The sequence below is a fragment of the Symphodus melops genome, assembly GCF_947650265.1.
Source record: "Symphodus melops genome assembly, chromosome: 10".
Taxonomy (NCBI): Eukaryota; Metazoa; Chordata; class Actinopteri; order Labriformes; family Labridae; genus Symphodus; species Symphodus melops.
Genome location: NC_136700.1, coordinates 12,515,938 through 12,532,677, shown reverse-complemented (window position 1 = coordinate 12,532,677; position 16,740 = coordinate 12,515,938). Strand labels below are relative to the sequence as shown.

Sequence of the window (16,740 nt, the reverse complement as noted above, 5' to 3'; positions counted from 1 at the left end):
AGAATCAAAGGTTACTGGAAGCTTTAAAGAGCTTAGGAAGTATTAAAAAGATGGCCCCTGCACGTTTATTACTTTGGGTGTTCCCCTTGTAACACGATTAGCAGCATCCACCGGTTTGCTGAATTAAGTCATAAAGCAGTGATGGGGCCCCAAGTGCCCTTTATATGAAAATACAGTCAGTGTGCATTTGGAAACCATGCAGTACACTGGAAGCATGTTTGATTCACACACCAGATCAGAGCATAGGTTGGTGTAAAATGGTGGCGTCAATACTCGGGTGGCATCATCCTGGACATATTTTCAGTGGTTAGCTAACAAGTTTTTTTTTTTTTTTTCTTCAAACATTACAGAAACAGCTAACGTAGCAAACATAATAAGACACACTGTTCTGTCCGTAACATCAGATTTGATACTTTTCTCTGTATTTCTTTAGAGTTTGAGCCTTCATTTGTTTTGTTGTTTCGTATTGCAGTATTAATGCAATGCATTGCATGCTTCGAAATCTCTGCAGCAATTGAAATGTCTTTTTGATGTTTCACGTCTTTATTAAATTAACATTGTGCTCACTCTTGATATGGTCATAACACTGGGGTGTATCTGAGCAATGGGGTAATGAGGTCTTCTGTAATACAAATTTTCTTGGCATCCTGCACGTGTATGGGTGCCATGCTACATAAAAGGACCGGTCAGCCTGGACAAAAAACCCTGCCAGTTTTGGTTCCGCTTGTAATGAAAAATTCATTTAAAATTTGACATTTACGTCAAGCTAAATTGCCAGAGAAAACCTTCATTCATGCACACGCACACACACACACACACACACACATCAGTGTGCTCATACACACCAGGGGATGAGGAGAATACTTTAGAAAGAGTGAGCTTTGGACAGTAAACAAAGAGACGTGAGATTACATCTGGTGTATAATTGGAAGTGATCAACCTTCAAACTCAGAGGGGTTAATATATTTCTTTCAGACGCTACCCTCTCTATCAGGAAATTAAGAAACCATCAGCAAATTTCATCCAATTCACCAATTAAATATCACAATGTAGACCAAGGCCATTTTTCTTTTCTGTACACTGCAGTACAACATTTTTTTTTTTATTTTTTTTTTCTATACGGTCATTTCAGTATCCTGAGGACTTTGTCTCTTACTTAGTGTGTAAAATTAATCACTATAAAACTCTGAGTAAATGTGACTTTGTTCCCGCTGTAATGTGTGCAACAACTGCAATTGGCTCTGGCTATCCAGAGCCAATCTACTGCAGTGTACTAAGGCTGATGAAGGGATTTGTTCACAGATCAGCATAATCAGGTTTTACACCCTGATCCTCTTTCAGTCATTTATTTATTGTTACCAGCTTGTACACTGGGATGGCAGGCATCAGACATGTTCCAAAATAGATTTGGAAGCCACAAACAGATATCACACAGCAGTTTTGATAGAAGACATCCACACTGACAGCGATTCACAAGTGAAGATTGACGAGAGGCTGTCCAAATCCGATCCAAGCGCCTTCGGCTCTTGCCATAACAATTACAGTCTCACTCTGCACTGTCATTGGATATCATACATATTTACATCTGGAAAGGGTCACAGAAGGAAAAATGATGCCTTGATGAACTCTAGCCTATCTTCTAGGATTTTTTCAATTGGATCAAAGTGCATCTAAACAAAACAAATAACTACAAAATATGACACAATACAAATAAGGAAGCTATCCTGCTGAATGTTTTTCTCTGTTTTAGCATCTTTCAGAAAGACACAGCATATCTGTTGCATTACCTCCAATATTTTTAATTAAGGCTTCCTTTGGGATATGATTGCCCTGCACTGCTTTGTACTTATTTATGACTAAAAAGTCAAGCTACTTTGCTTGCAGCACTCAATTTAGAGAATTGAATATGAGCACCGATGGCACACCCGCCTGTCTGTAAAAAATAACAAACTCATAACTGGCAACAAACAAAGAGTGAATGATGACTCTGCTCTGTTTTATTTTTTTGTTTTTTTTGTGGATCTCAGTAGCACATATACTTTCATTTAAACCCCTGCAAAGACAAGATTATATCAGAAAAAAGTAACATTGGTATCTCTTGGAGAAAGAAACAAGGGAAACGGATGAGTAGGAAGAGAGTAAGCATAAGGACAAATAAGAAAAAGATGAGACTGAGAAAGTGACGGAATGATGAAGAGAAACCAAGTGGAGAAAAATGAGTTAGTGAGAGCAAAACCAGAGTGAAGGGAGCGAGAAGTGAATAGAGATGGAGCGGGGCATCCATCCATCACACAGCACTGCTTCTGTCAGACACGAGTAATAGATGAGAAGAGATAGAGGAGAGAGCAGACACTCCTCTTCAATCTATCTCCACTCACTATCTGGGTTCGCTTGTAAGGTCTGCTTCGTCACCCCAGACCAAGACAATTACTAGGGAGAGGACTAGCGGTACAGTTACAAACAGAGATATAAAAGAGAAGGACTGACTGAGTCAAACACCTAACTACTGTTCAACTGAAGAGAAGGGAGGAAGAGGTGAAGAAGAATAAAAATCCTTGTGCTCAGTCATCTACTCGTGACTTGAAGCTGGACTGGATGCTGTATAAACCCTCTTGTGATATATTGTTATACATGTATCAATAATTTATAATGAATTTTAATATAATAAAGCCAAAGTTATTTCTCATCAGTGATACAATAAAAGATGACCTTCAGTCATTCCTCCCACCTTTGTTTTTAGACTAAAACAGACACCCACACAAAGCTATTTCTGCACAAGATGCTTTTATTTTTATGTAAAACTAAAAAGGGAATAATAAACAAGATTCATAAGAACAAAATCTGTAATCTGTCCTTCAACAGCAAAGTCCCCATAAGAAACTGTTTTGTGTTCCTGGGTCAAGCTCACATTGGTGCAAATGCTGCTCAACCGATTATACACAAGAAATTCAATTAAAACACATTTCAAATGAGTCTTAACTTAAGTTGAACTAAAAATCTAAATACTACCAGACACTACCTTTCTGTCTTCTCGCTCACTTTTGGATAGTTTACATGTCATTGAACGTCTCAAGCCAGTAATATGTTTATTAACGTATGATAGACACTCTTTACCCACCATGAGAGGGTGCTCATTTAATAACGGTTATCTCAGGCACCTGAATTGTAACATTAACACCTCGGTGTTGCTTGGAGACATCAGATGAATAAGTGTTTGCTAAAGACTGTGCCTTTATTACTGCCCAGCCCTCCTGCTGATGTGGGGCAGTGTTGAGCCCATCTGCACATCCACAGCCCATCCATTGAGAGAATTTTGTATCTGAAAAAAAGAGGAAATCATTTGTACCCTATTATTATTAATAACTGTTGCCTTTTCATTTTTTTCCCCCCATTCTCTGCTTATTCTCCAATAATTTTAGGACTATTAATTTATGTCACTGATATTTTTCAAATGTGTCAAATACACTGCCCTGTGGGGAATTATTCATGTTAAGAGTTATTGCCTTTCCACAAAGATTCACGGTAAAATTTGAAGTATGCTTACAGTGACACATAGTCCATTTATTAGACTTTTTCTTTAAGGCTTAAGCATCATTCATTTATCTTGGAAATAACCTTTATGATCGCTTAATGAGATACTAATTGTAACCCCACCCCACCCTCCCCCCAGTAAGAACTACCATCGTGTCATAAACTAATGAGGGGCTACTTAGTTAATTCTCATTTTGATGTATCACTTCATTTGGCAGTGTTGAATAAGAGAAACTAATGACACTGTAATTTTTAACAAATGAAAAGTTTCTTATAATCCGATGCTTGTTCATCAGTTAACCAGGAACTTAGACTTAGACTAAACTTTATTGATCCTTTGGGATGACTCCCTCAGGAAATTTAAGTTTTTTTAGTTTTTTTTTTAACTATTCATAAAGAAAGTGGTCATTTATCTGAATCTCACATATTTGGAAGAATTATTGTTGTTTTCATATGCATAAGTGTGTATAATATAGGTAACTACACAAAAATGGTTTTTCTATCAGATGGTTGCTCAATGAACCCTTAGTGGTTTTACACTAGGGGCCTGGATCTGAGTGCGCTTTACCCCAAAGTCTGTATTACTTAATCAGTGTTAGGAAATCGAGGAAATGATCAAGACTTGACCAAAGGCTCTGCCTAGATTCAAAAAAGATATTATCATTATCAGGGTCATGCCACATTGACCCATCTAATCTATGACGTCTAGGAGCCTGGAGTGAACATGATCTCCCAAACATCCTTGCAGATATCAGAAAGAGTTGTTGACACTGTCCAAGCTGTCCTTGGTCTCGAACTGTATCAGGTAGGACTGACGTTAAAAACAGTGAATAACATTACACATTTATTAAGTAATTACAGATATTCTATGACAGTACCTTACTTGGTTACCGTTCCCAAGTCCGCTTAAAGAGGTAGCAGAGGTAGAGGTAGATTCATGTAAACTGCAGTACGACCGGAAGATGTGAAGATGTGGCAACCATGCTCAATCAAGGAAGTGGATCGCTATATGACGTAATTCTAAATGACTCGTGTTATTTTTTATAAACTGCGCACAACACGTTTTATCCTCTGGACTGCACAATAGATATGGATCTGGAAAGATGCTTGTTGTACATGTCTCAGGAAGAACCAAAAACATCTATAGTTTGCAGGATGGACTCAGTCTGCGAGTGGTTTCCATTATTGTTCTTATTTCTGCTTTTTTGGGGATTTGCCAAACAACTATGCATACTGCAACATGCTGTATCGGACCGTGAGCATTCTGAAATGTACTCGGGGAGGGTACAATGTTAATGTGAATGCAGAACAATGGAGAAAAGGGAAGGGGGAAGGAATCAAGCTTGGGCATGATATGAAACAATCGTGCATTATGTGAAAACATCCTTAGTTACTCACATTTTTAATACAAAATCCTAAAGTGTTACTGGTAAAATATATCCAGCAAAAATTGGATATTAAACAGTTATGTAAACTAAAATCCAAATGACTTTTATTAACCAAAATCTCATAAATTAGCTTAAAAACTATTATTTATCACTGTGATTATTTTGATTGGATTAGCATCCACTCTGAACTAATTTGGTTGTTTAGTAATCACCACTGTGACAGTCACAATGCCTTTACCATTGCTATTTCATTATTAATGGGAAGTACCAGTCAGCCACTGCAGCATTAAAATATGCTTATAAAACTGCATTTATACTGATATATGTAAAACTTTAGACATGTCTAAATGCAACTAGACATGTTTGTTTAGCTTCAGTGGAGTTGTCACAGGGCAGAAACAGAACACATTTTTTCACCAGTCATTGCCAATTAAATCAACTCTTCCCATCCTAGCTTTAAAGCAGTTTGTTTTAATGGTGGATTGTTAAGTTGTTCCAGGGAAAGGCATCTGTCATTGCACATGACTGTTTGGCAAACATGTCAGTTGGGTAAACAAAATATACGAAATCCTTCATGTGTGAATATAGTTCTGACTGCAACTCCTATTTAAATTCTAATGACATTAAAAATCAGCCTTAATTTTTGAATGCTGCTATTAGCATGTATTAACTATGATAAAAAATGAAATATGACTATAGTTTTTGTGTTTTGTAATAGCACAAATGCCTGTCTGTCAGATGATTGTGCCTTATCTCTCTTTGGCTTTTGAATAATTTGTCTGATAAATGTAAGCAGAGGTGTTTCTAGAGTCTGTTTGGACCCTAACATTTGGGGGGGCTTCCAAAAGCATTCAGCAGGGCAACTAGAGTGAGTTCTGTCAGATGGGGCCCCTTCGGGAGGTTTTCAACTGTCATTGCAAAATTTGCACAGTTAGGGCCGCTTCTTTGGTTTGAAGTTTGTAAGCCCTTCTGGGGCCCCCTATTGGTCTTGGGCATCAAGCAGTTGCCAAACTCCCCTGTAGACAAGCAGCACCTCTGAATGTAGACTTGTTGTATGAATTGAAAAGGCTGGTTTATGTTTCTTCACCTGATAAATGGAAGCTGATCAGACTTCTAGGCTTTGTCGAAGTAGGAAACTTATGTGGCATTTATGTGTAAGGTACCCTTTGAATGCTTATAGTTTTTCTTGGTGCATACAGTCTCAATAAATCTTCAACTTCCCATTTTGTTCTCACTGAAACATAAAACAAAAACAAGAAAAAACACTGTAATAAATCAGCAAAATCTGTAACCAGTTGAAGGAAGAAGAAAAAAGGTAATGAATCTGTCTTTCTGAAAGAGGAAGTTTGGAAACTTAGAGGGTGCTTAGATTTAGCTGAGCTGTGTTTTTTTTTTTTTCCCTGCCCCTGCCTGCTCGACACAGCACCATTCTAATAGCAGGCTACTTGGCATTCAGCACACCTTGCTCTCTTTCTCATGACACCTCCCCTCCATCCTTCTCTTCACCTCTTTTCTTTCTTTCTCTCTCGCTCTCTCTGTCTCTCTCTCACACACTCTCTCTTTCTCTCTCTTTATCTTTCTGCACTATCTCTCTCCCGCAGTGAGGTGGGATTGCGCCACTGAACCAGCATCTGCTGCCACACATACGCACACACGCACCCGCACACATATGCATACAGAGAGTGTGTCAACATTTAAACCCCTACTGTAGTGGACAGCATGTTGCAGTGTTGAGAACATCATGATGACATATTTTGGACATTAATACTATAAAACAGTGTGTCGTCCTATCACAGACTTAACACCTAGAACTTCGTAGTGAAATATGTTCACCTTATGTTTCCTTTTTTTTATCTTCTAAATTCAATCCTCTTCTTCTCCTCTTCCTTCAAAGCGTCGTCTTTTTTCTCCTCTCTCAGCTGCCGTTCTCGACTCTCTTTACTGCTCTCTTTACTGCATTTCATCTCCTCCTTCTTCCCCTTTCTTTGCTGTTCTCAAACAGGGGATTGCTTCTTAATTGACCTGCCTTGTTGAGTAAAGGTCAATTCCTCACCAAAAGGCCCCTATGTTCCATTTATATTTTTACTTCTTAGCCCCTTCTTGCGTCTACGCTTTCATTCTTCTTTTTATCCATCTTTTCGTCAGAGTTTCTGGTCTTTCATCACTGAAACATCATTTTATTTTCTCCATCTTGCAAATTGAAGGCCCCCTATGCAACCATACGGCAATGTGTAAATACACGCTTTGAATTTAAATTGAGTCAAAAACACATTGCACGAGCCTTATTTGTACCTGCAGAGCCATACATCACTTCACCACTGAGATGAAACTGTGTTTTCCTTCTCTCTCCAAAACTCATTGAATTTCTCGGTGTGGGTTCCATTTCTTCCCTGCGCTGTCTCTCTCTGGCCTTACAGACACATCCATCAATTAGACTCAAACCCCTCCAGAAATTACACTTTTTCTTCAGCCTCATTATTCAAACTGATGCTGACAGAGTGAAAGGTGTTTTACATTGTGCCCAAAATAGAAGGCTCCATCATTCAAAGTTTGTTCAAAAAGAGCCTCATTCCAACCAATGAGACTTTAAGAGGAGTCTGAAGTGACTGTGCTACACAGACAACACTGAATCAAGGATTTGAAATTGTGAAATCCATTATATGACTTTATTAAAAGAGGAAGTCCCATATCATGTTTCTTTGAAATTGTTTCCGTGCTTATAAATAACCTGGAAAACTGTCCTTAGAGTGAAGTCTAACTCTTCATTACTTTGACTCAACACAGCTCAATAAACTGTAAAGATGACAAACCACCATGCATTGTCAGCTCCCGCAGTAGCAGAGGAAGTGTTATGGGACTTTCACTCCTTCACCGTTACATGCATTATCTCCTTAATCTCACACCTCTGCTTCATTTGCTAACCTGACTTATGGATACCTAAGTGTTTGGGCAGCAGTTCATGTTCCGACTGTGTTGGTTTAAATGATCAGACGGTTGGACGGCAGGTTTCTCACGCTTTCTTGCCCCGGTTATCCCTCTGGTATGTTTTTCTGAAACCTTCAGCGTAAGCCCCAGTAAGCCAGACAGATCATGAAGCGCCACTTTCACGGCCTGTTTTCATACTGGAAATCAGGGTCAAATAAGTGTCTGGTCTTCAAATCTGCAGGAAATTTCTGCCTTCTTGCTTTCAGCTTAGAACTGGTTGTGTTGAATGTGTGAGACTTCCAATCCAGTCAGTCCTCACTCAATCCATTTGTGGCTTTAATGGTGAGACTTAGCATAAGCGTAACACTTTAGAATCCAAATATGTAGCTCTGCCTACCAGCATCTATAAACCTGATAAAAAACATTATTGTCTTCAAGGAAACATATCGGAGTGTGGCTTGCATGGGCCTAACCTGGGCAGGTAGGCTTCAACTGGAACTTAGAGTGGGCATTAGGATGGTAGATTTTGGATGCCTTGTACATTAGCTTCTTATCTGTATTTACAGATTCTGCATAACTCATAGGTGAAGGAGCCAATTTTGGTATTGGGAGGGTTATAATTCGGTCTGTAGTCCAATTAGTATTGTGTTTTGTCGGGCTTTGATTGTGTAGATAAAACCAAGCTGTGTGGAGAGCAAAACAGACAGAATGCAAGCCGCTGCAATGTAATTACTCAATGCCAGTCATCCAACAATGATTTATCTTTAGTTATTAACCGGCTGTGTTAAATACTTAAATCTGATAGGCCAGTAATGCAAGGCACAGATCTGTTATCCCTCAATAGATCACTGTTGAGAAGAAAGCAAACTGCTGCCAAGGATGTGACTCTATTTACCAAAATCTAGAAGATGAAATGTAATCATATTAATATTTGCGACAAACTCCAGTTAATAGGACATTGGTCTGTTTACTATAGGGTACGAAGGAAGAGCATGATAAGCACGAAGGCAAGAGGTTACAACACTCAAAACTGTACGCTATAAAAGAGAACATGCCACTTCAATAAACACAACATAACATGCAATGGTGCTTTTTCAATACTGTAAATGCAGCTTAGTTAGATGATTCTATGAAGGCTATAGAGTTAACTGTTGCTTGATTCACTAGATTCTAACTATTTGTTTAATAGAAGAAGTAGATTTTTAAATCAATTCAGTGCTTTTCAAATCTATATTTTGTTTTAAATGATTGATTTTCCTCAGTAAATAACCTTGTAATAAGAAGGATAATATATAATGAGTGAGTTAACATGAAGGAAAGTAGATAAGAACCCTCCGCTTCTGTGGACACCGTTGACTTTCCAATTCCGCTCACTCCATGCAAGTGCGTCTATGCTCCCTTCTAAGATGCAGTCTCTCAACACAGTTCTGGCTTTTCAAGGTGCTTGTTGGACTGTAAATAATGCAGAGCAAGGAAAAGACAGTTTTGCCTGGAAGTTGTTTATCACTCACCTCTGGCTACACTGGAAACCTCAAAGGTTGGTTGTTGCCTCCAGAGGCTAAATTGCTTCAGATAATAGCCAGTGGGTTCTGAAATAGAGAGGCTTGAAATGGGCCTACTTTTTAAACATTCAACATTGAAGTGAGAAGATACCATTCCACCTTATGTGCTCATAAATCCATCAAGGGCTAATACAACCTTGGCCTCCCTGATACTGAAGACAAAATTGGCTAGCATCCAAGTAGGTTTCCACTGCGGTATGTGTTGGATGCGCTTTGGACAAAGCTAGAATAGCTGCTTACTAAATCTCCTTGCTACACTCACGTAACCAGCTGCTCTGACTGACATCATGTTTGTTAACGAACAAAAAATGATTATCAGTCTTTTCAGCAATTACTGCACTATGATACTATGCAGATTAAGTAGTCGTACTGTTCTTATACAAAACAATGATGTCCATCAAAATGATATCCAATAGGCTTGCTCTATTATTTTTATATGTGGTTGCAATAACTGTGTTATAATGGGTTAGCTGTTTATACACTGTTTACATTATACTAAGTTCACAAAATAGCTCAAATATGAGTGGCTTTTCTTTTCAGGTAAGAAAATACATTGCATGCCATTTTCCAAACATTAAAGACAAAATACCCCCATATGAATCCATTCTTCAATATAAAATTCTTTTCAAAGAAAGACCTCCAATTTATTCTTTGACTTTTCAGGTCACATTGGAGTTAATTATAATCATTGTATGGAGACAATGTGTTTGAAAACAATTGTGTTTTCTTGAACGTATATTCAATAATTTCCAATGCCTTCTGTTTCAGAGTTGCTACATGTAAATTCCCCTATCAATAAATCCACTGTATGTAATGCTACTAGCAAACAGGAATAAAAAAGCTTGAACTGACTGCTTCTCCCTGACGTACTTCATCCCATTTTAGATTTATTTTTAAGCGCCTCTGAGAAATCTGTTTCCATGGCAGTGCGGGAAAATTCTGTTTACTCATGTATAGTGATATTAATGTGTGGTATAGGGTGATGCATCTGAAATAAGAGCTTGTCCAGAATGAGCTTTGACTGAGAAAAATGTGTGCATACTGGCAAAGATACAAGTCACCGGGAGGATCTAGATCGTAGAAACATGGCTCATTAAAGAACACCCCAGGAGTGCAGCAACTCCTAATTACTCAGGCGTGATTTAAATGTATTTTTATGTTGGTTTGGAGGAAAAGCCAGTTTTCTTTTTTTGGCATATTTGTTTGAAGCTCAAAGCTAAATCTTAATCAAATCTGCAGTCGGTATTTGAGTTTATACGTTTCAAATGTTGAGGTGCAAATGGGGTCATGATCAAAGACACAAACTGACAGCCAGGGCTCTTTAACATTCCACTGATTCTCCCATTTCACTTTGCATTACAGCATGTTGAACAGCACATTACAGTCAAAAGCATAACGTTTTTGAAATTGAAAATGTTCAATCTGGACTTTGGTTCAAGCCAAATTTGAACATGATACATCGATACAAGCACAATGAAAGGATTAAAAAATTGAGGCGGGAAAGACGGAAATATGGAAACAGGGCTTCATCTCAGTCACAGGTACATTCGGAGACAGGAACAGGACAATCAGCATTCTACTTGTTCTCAAAACTCATTTACTCTTGCATGTGTGTTTACATGTGTTTTAGGGAGGCTTAGAACTATTGAACACCCCCATCAAAATGCAAATGGCGCTCTTAGGAGGGGGGAGACAATTTACAAGGTAAAGAGGAGCTGATGAGCTGACACTGCAAACTAAACAGTTGGCTGTGGTTTCCTATCATCTCTCTCATCGTCTCTTCACTCTCCATGGTGCAGCTGCGGCGACCATTACGCAGCAATCCCCGGGATAATACCACACAGTAGCTACAGCATAGCTCTGTAAGAGTATTCTACAATTGGCCTCCAGCACGCTATTGTTAGAGCTTACCTGTTCTCTTTCTCTTTCTCTCTCTGACCTATTCTCTTTCCTGCATCTTCCTTTCTTTCCACACCTGCCCCTCCATTCCCTCATCCTTTCTTCTCCCATTCTCTCTCCTCACCTTTACAGCAAACCTTTTTCTCACCTGCCATTATTTCCCCCTCCTCTCCTTTATCTTCCCCCTAACTCCCCCCTTTCCCTCTTATCACCAGAACATGTCCTCTCCTTCTTGCTCCTTCTCTGTATTCCATCCCTGCACCCTCTCCTCTGCCCCTCACCCCCTAACAGTTCCTTCCAACTCCCTCCTGTCTCTTTACCCCACACGCCCGTGCTTAACCAGCCCTGTTCCCCTCTTTTCCCTTCTGCTTCCTCCTATAAAATGATTGAGAAATATTCTTGTATGTTTTCATTACCCTGTTCTGTCCTTCCCCAATCACATATTCCGCTGTAAACTCCTTGACTTCTCTTTGCCCCCTCATGCTCCCATGCTGCTTTACCCACCTGCTTTTCCATCCCATCTTTGCTCCTATCTTACGCTTTAGCAATATCTCATCTCATCATCTGTTTTCAGACCCATTTGTTCTCACCTCCAATATTTAACAACCACTCCAGCTTCCAGCAAATTTCCCCCCTTGCCTCACTCCTGTCTTCAATCTAGAAAAGGGATATCAGCATCTCTTAATCGTATGGGAGAGAGAACACCAGCGCCATATCTCCCTATCTGCCATCCTGTGTTCGTGCGTGTGAGCATGTGTGCGATCATGAACTAAATTCGGCTCTTGCAAAATTACAACTCAGCCTCCACTAATAAGTGAGGAGACACGAAGAAGAGGATGCGACGAAGGGAGGAAATTGTGCGATATTCGGACAGACGAGGGGAAAAAAAAGTAGATAAGGAGACAGTCATACCTGCGCTGCTCCCTCTCCTCCTCCACTTCGGTTAGGTGGAGATTATTTCCCCTCCGGTTATCAAACCAGGTGAAGAACTCCACTCAGGAAAAAAATGTGTCAAATAATCCTCCTTCTGCTCAAGTAGATTTTGCAAACCAAATCATATCCACTTTTTAATGCTCTCTGCTGGGGTCCTCGAGAGGTGGTTGGGCAAGCAAAGGCTTTTTTAATTTAGTTTTCGTTGAGTTTGCATGGAAGCCTATAGGGTACGGGTCCACGACTAGTGGTAGCCTGAAACCTAAAGCAGCCCACTGTCCACTGCTGATCCACTGGGACCGAAGTGTGAGCGTGGAAAAAACGCCGTTAAACCGGCGCACCGCCGCGTTGCGCACTCATTTGGACTCCGCATGAGCGCCCTGCGTTACGTTAAGACTCCTTTAATTGGTCATTTAAAGCAGAATACCAATCTCTTAAGGTTGCAATAGCGGGAATTGAGATTGTAATTTGAGATTGGAGAAAAAGCAGCGTACAGGGAGAGTAAGAAAAACGTCTCTCCACTCGGTGATACCGAGCACGTTCTTCGATTTCGGCTACTCAGCCGGTCTCTACATAAAGCTCCCCTATAGATGCTCCATGTTCCCCCATTCAGCAGCTGTCATTCCTGCACCAACATCACCATCTCACTCATTCCGCGCCCTTTCTTTTAGTGTAGACTTGGTTGCAGAATAATAATCCTTTCTTGCCGTAGAAGAGTATCCACCTCAAGTAGAGAAATCGACTAAGAAGTGCACAAAGAATGGAAAAGAAATATACAAGTATGAAAGAGGGATGGAAAATTGAAGTTATTCTTTTGCGCCACAGAAGTGACTTTGTCTTGACCTCTCTCTTATCGCGGACAACAGCGCGTGCTGCGCGCTGGATTGCACGCTAGATAGAGGCGTTATGGGTCAAGAAAAAAAGGCAAGCTCCAGACAGAGAAAATGATAAATCCCGAGAGAAAAGCAGCCTCTAATCACGTCCTTCTTTTCCCTGTCGTTAAAGAGCGCCCTTCTCCGCCACGGTGAGCATCTCATGCAGTTACTTTCACACTGTGCGGTGGTTTGTCCCGGGAGGTGATCCGCCTACAGGCTCCTCTCCCTGTCTGGCTCCTTTCCTCTGTATCCGTGTCCTGCTCCGGCTATTGACAACTCGCTGCTCCGGGATTACAGGCTGCTAATAACTGATGGATTGCGTTATGACGACTGCTCGTGATGCCATGGCGGGGCGTTTACCTGCATGTGGGAAGAAGCTGATACAGTTTGTGTCTGTAAGGAAAACAGACACGGACACGGTCAGAGGTTCCCAAAGTGAGGGAGGCGGACTTAAAGAAGACCGTATAGGAACATAAGCATGTCCTAACACTTAAGTTGTGTTTTATGAAAAATTCGTTTTGTGATAAATTAAAGTTCTTCATGTTTTTAATAGCCTATTACACTAGTACTGTATAATGTCTCTCTCAAATATCCTTTAATGAAGAATGCAACTCTACATATGTAGAAAAACAATACAATTTAGATTAAATTATTTAAAGCAAATGTGCTTGTATTCTCCAAAACAAATGTTTGTATTGATTTATTCTTTTATTAACAATTTGACTAATTATTAATTACAGTAATATTAATGTTCAGGGCGACACTAGCTTACTGTATATATCTTGTTTCCACTCTTGATGCCAAGCTAAATTGACTGAGAAATAGTTTACTAGTTGCCAAAGTAGGGGGCTTGGCCAGCTTCTGTTCTTCTATGATGCTTTTACTATAAAACACTATCTTGCATCTCACACGAATGGTTTGCTGAGAAGATTGACAAAACTCACATGACTTTAACATTCAAATGAAGCTTGGCATTGCAGCAGTTGACAAGCTCACACAAACAGGAGTATTGGAGAAATTATTGTGGCTGGACAAAACTTGCAACGGCATATGTCCTAAAATCATTTTTGTTAAAAATAAAATGTTCACTTAGTATTAAATTGATGAATATTGTGTCTCTTTACAGAAGCAGGTTAGCAGTTTATTTTATCAGTGTAGTGTGTTGCTAAAAGTTTTCATTTTATGATCACCAACTGGCAGCTTTAAATCAGTTCACCTTATGTCATGTAATGATGCATGTGCATTGATTTTTTTTAACCCAGTCTCACAGTCTACGTACAAATAACACAACATTACACTTTTAAATTATGTGCCATGCATATGCCCAATTAGGTTTAGGACAGGGGTCTGGGAGGGGCCAAAGATAACTATTCTAACCTCTTTCAATCCCTTTTCCTAACCTTAACCAGTCGGGATGTGTTGCACATCATATCATACGTGTATCATATGCATGCAAAATTGCAATTTGGCTATGCCTGGCACGTAATTTTAAAGTGTAATGTTGTGTTATTTTACGGGGGGATTTCTCATTGAAAACAACATAACATTGAACACAGAAAAATAACATCCAGATTGAGCTTTGGCGTGCGCAATAGGAGGGGTTACTTCTCCCTGGTGTTCAGGTGACTTCATTTTTGATGCAGATTATCAAAGCCTCTGTTCTACTAATGACAAATGAAACTATAAGAAAATGTAAAAAGGAGGCCGATTAGTATGCTCACTTTACAGATTCAGGGTTCAGTGTTGTGGTTGTTGGCGTTGGTGGGGAGGCCAGGAGGGCAGGAGATAATGAAGAGATAAAGACAATAACGGAGGAAGTCAGAAAATAACAACACAAACATTAAGAGAATCGACAGAGATCAGACAGGGGCACCCAAAATGAAAACTCCAACATTATGTTTCATGATCTATAAACTCAATCTAAATAGAGACATGTCTGGGCTGTATAGGCTGAAGGTTGGTCCAACGAGAAATAAGTAAATGTGTGTGTGTGTGTGTGTGTGTGTGTGTGTGAGGGAGAGAGAGAAAAAAAGTGAGGTTTAGGAAGTTTATTTTTGGAAACAGGAATAACCGTCACTTCTGGTGGCATTTGAAGCTCTAATTCGATGAGATTTTCATAAGCCTTAAGCCACTTTTTTCTTTAACTACTGGTCAGAATAAGAAAATGGGTCAGAGGCTTGTTTCTGATGGTTCCTAACCACGGTAGCAATGTTTTAATTAGACCATGTGTCCCCAGGGTGGAACAAAAATGTACTCATTTTGGGATCCTGGAATGAAAAATCATCACTGACCTAAAGGAACCCTGCGAGTTAAGTCATCAGAGCTGTGTTAATATTGGTGCAAGCCCTGATGAACACCATTTTTTTTCAACATGTAATTACAGCAATAAGTTCTTAAGAAAGTGTGTGTGTGTGTGTGTGTGTGTGTGTGTGTGTGTGTGTGTGTGTGTGTGTGTGTGTGTGTGTGTGTGTGTGTGTGTGTGTGTGTGTGTGTGTGTGTGTGTGTGTGTGTGTGTGTGTGTGTGTGTGTGTGTGTGTGTGTGATGATAACATTCTATTCTTTACTGCCCTCTGATATGCCCTCAACACGCCACATGCTGGGATTGATTAGTGATGGTTCTGGTGCCTCCTGTGGACAAAGCAGTACCTCGTATATCTTGACTGTTCTTGCGTTGTGCATGCCTGTACAGTGTTTTATGATAAATGATTTCAATAATTCATCCTGCTGTTGTTACAGTTGAATGTGTCCATCACAGTGAGTCTTTGTTGTCTGCAGCATGTCGTAACTCGTTTCGTCTGAAACTGTCCATATATAGATGCATTGAAAATTACTGCATTGAAATAATTTGAAAAGATGGTCTTGATTGCTGTTGGAGGTCATGGAGAGGCTTTATTTTTCATTTTAGTCTGTTTTATAACAAAACTGCTCACAGTGGCTTTAACATAGAATAAATGACCCATGTTGTGTTTTTTTTTAATGGTAACCATTCTTTTTTTTAATTGCAGCACAAAAAAACAACAATACAAACCATTTTCTTTTTTCTTTTTTTTTTGACTAACTATTCATTGCATCGCATTTTGCACATCCACTCTGCATTATCAAGCTGTTTTGTGTTCAACCTTAGTTACTGTCGGTTCAATGCTGTCTGTGTTGACTGTGCTATGGCATCAAGCTGTGTTTCATAACAATAAAGTGCCTGTGAAGTTGAGAGGGAGAGATAGAGGAGACTTTGAGAGGGCACAAGAGATAAAGACGGGGAGAGGAAGAGAAAGTGTAAGGGAGGAGAGGAGGGAGGGGGAGATAAAAAAGAGACACAAGACCCTGCAGCCGATTCAGCACCATGGACAGCGCTACAGCGGGGATTCAGCGGCACAAGGCCGGAACAGGCTTTATCCTCGGAGAGAAAAGCCAAAAGCTCTTCTCAACATGCTCTGATCTCTTTGACTCTAACTCTCTACTGCTCTCTCTCTCTCTCTCTCTCTCTCTCTCTCTCTCTCTCTCTCTCTCTGTCTCTCTCTCTCTCTCTCTCACACACACGCACACAAACACACACACTTATCTCACCTCCATGTTTTTCTCCTGCTTTATCATTTCTCCTCTCCTACACACACTCACATAGACAAACACTCA

The 16,740-nt window shown here is 39.8% G+C and overlaps 1 protein-coding gene across 4 annotated transcripts in view; it reads right to left on the bottom strand.

Moving 5' to 3' along the window:
• The window catches only part of LOC306831021 (leucine-rich repeat and fibronectin type III domain-containing protein 1-like protein), a 168,809-nt gene extending 155,566 nt beyond the window's left edge, over positions 1-13,243 (bottom strand). For all 4 annotated transcript variants that reach the window (XM_079354839.1, XM_079354841.1, XM_079354842.1 and 1 more), the window contains exon 1: positions 12,218-13,243. The gene's annotated coding sequence lies outside the window, so the exon portion shown is untranslated. The remainder of the gene's footprint in view (positions 1-12,217) is intronic.
• Between the last annotated feature and the right edge of the window lie 3,497 nt (positions 13,244-16,740).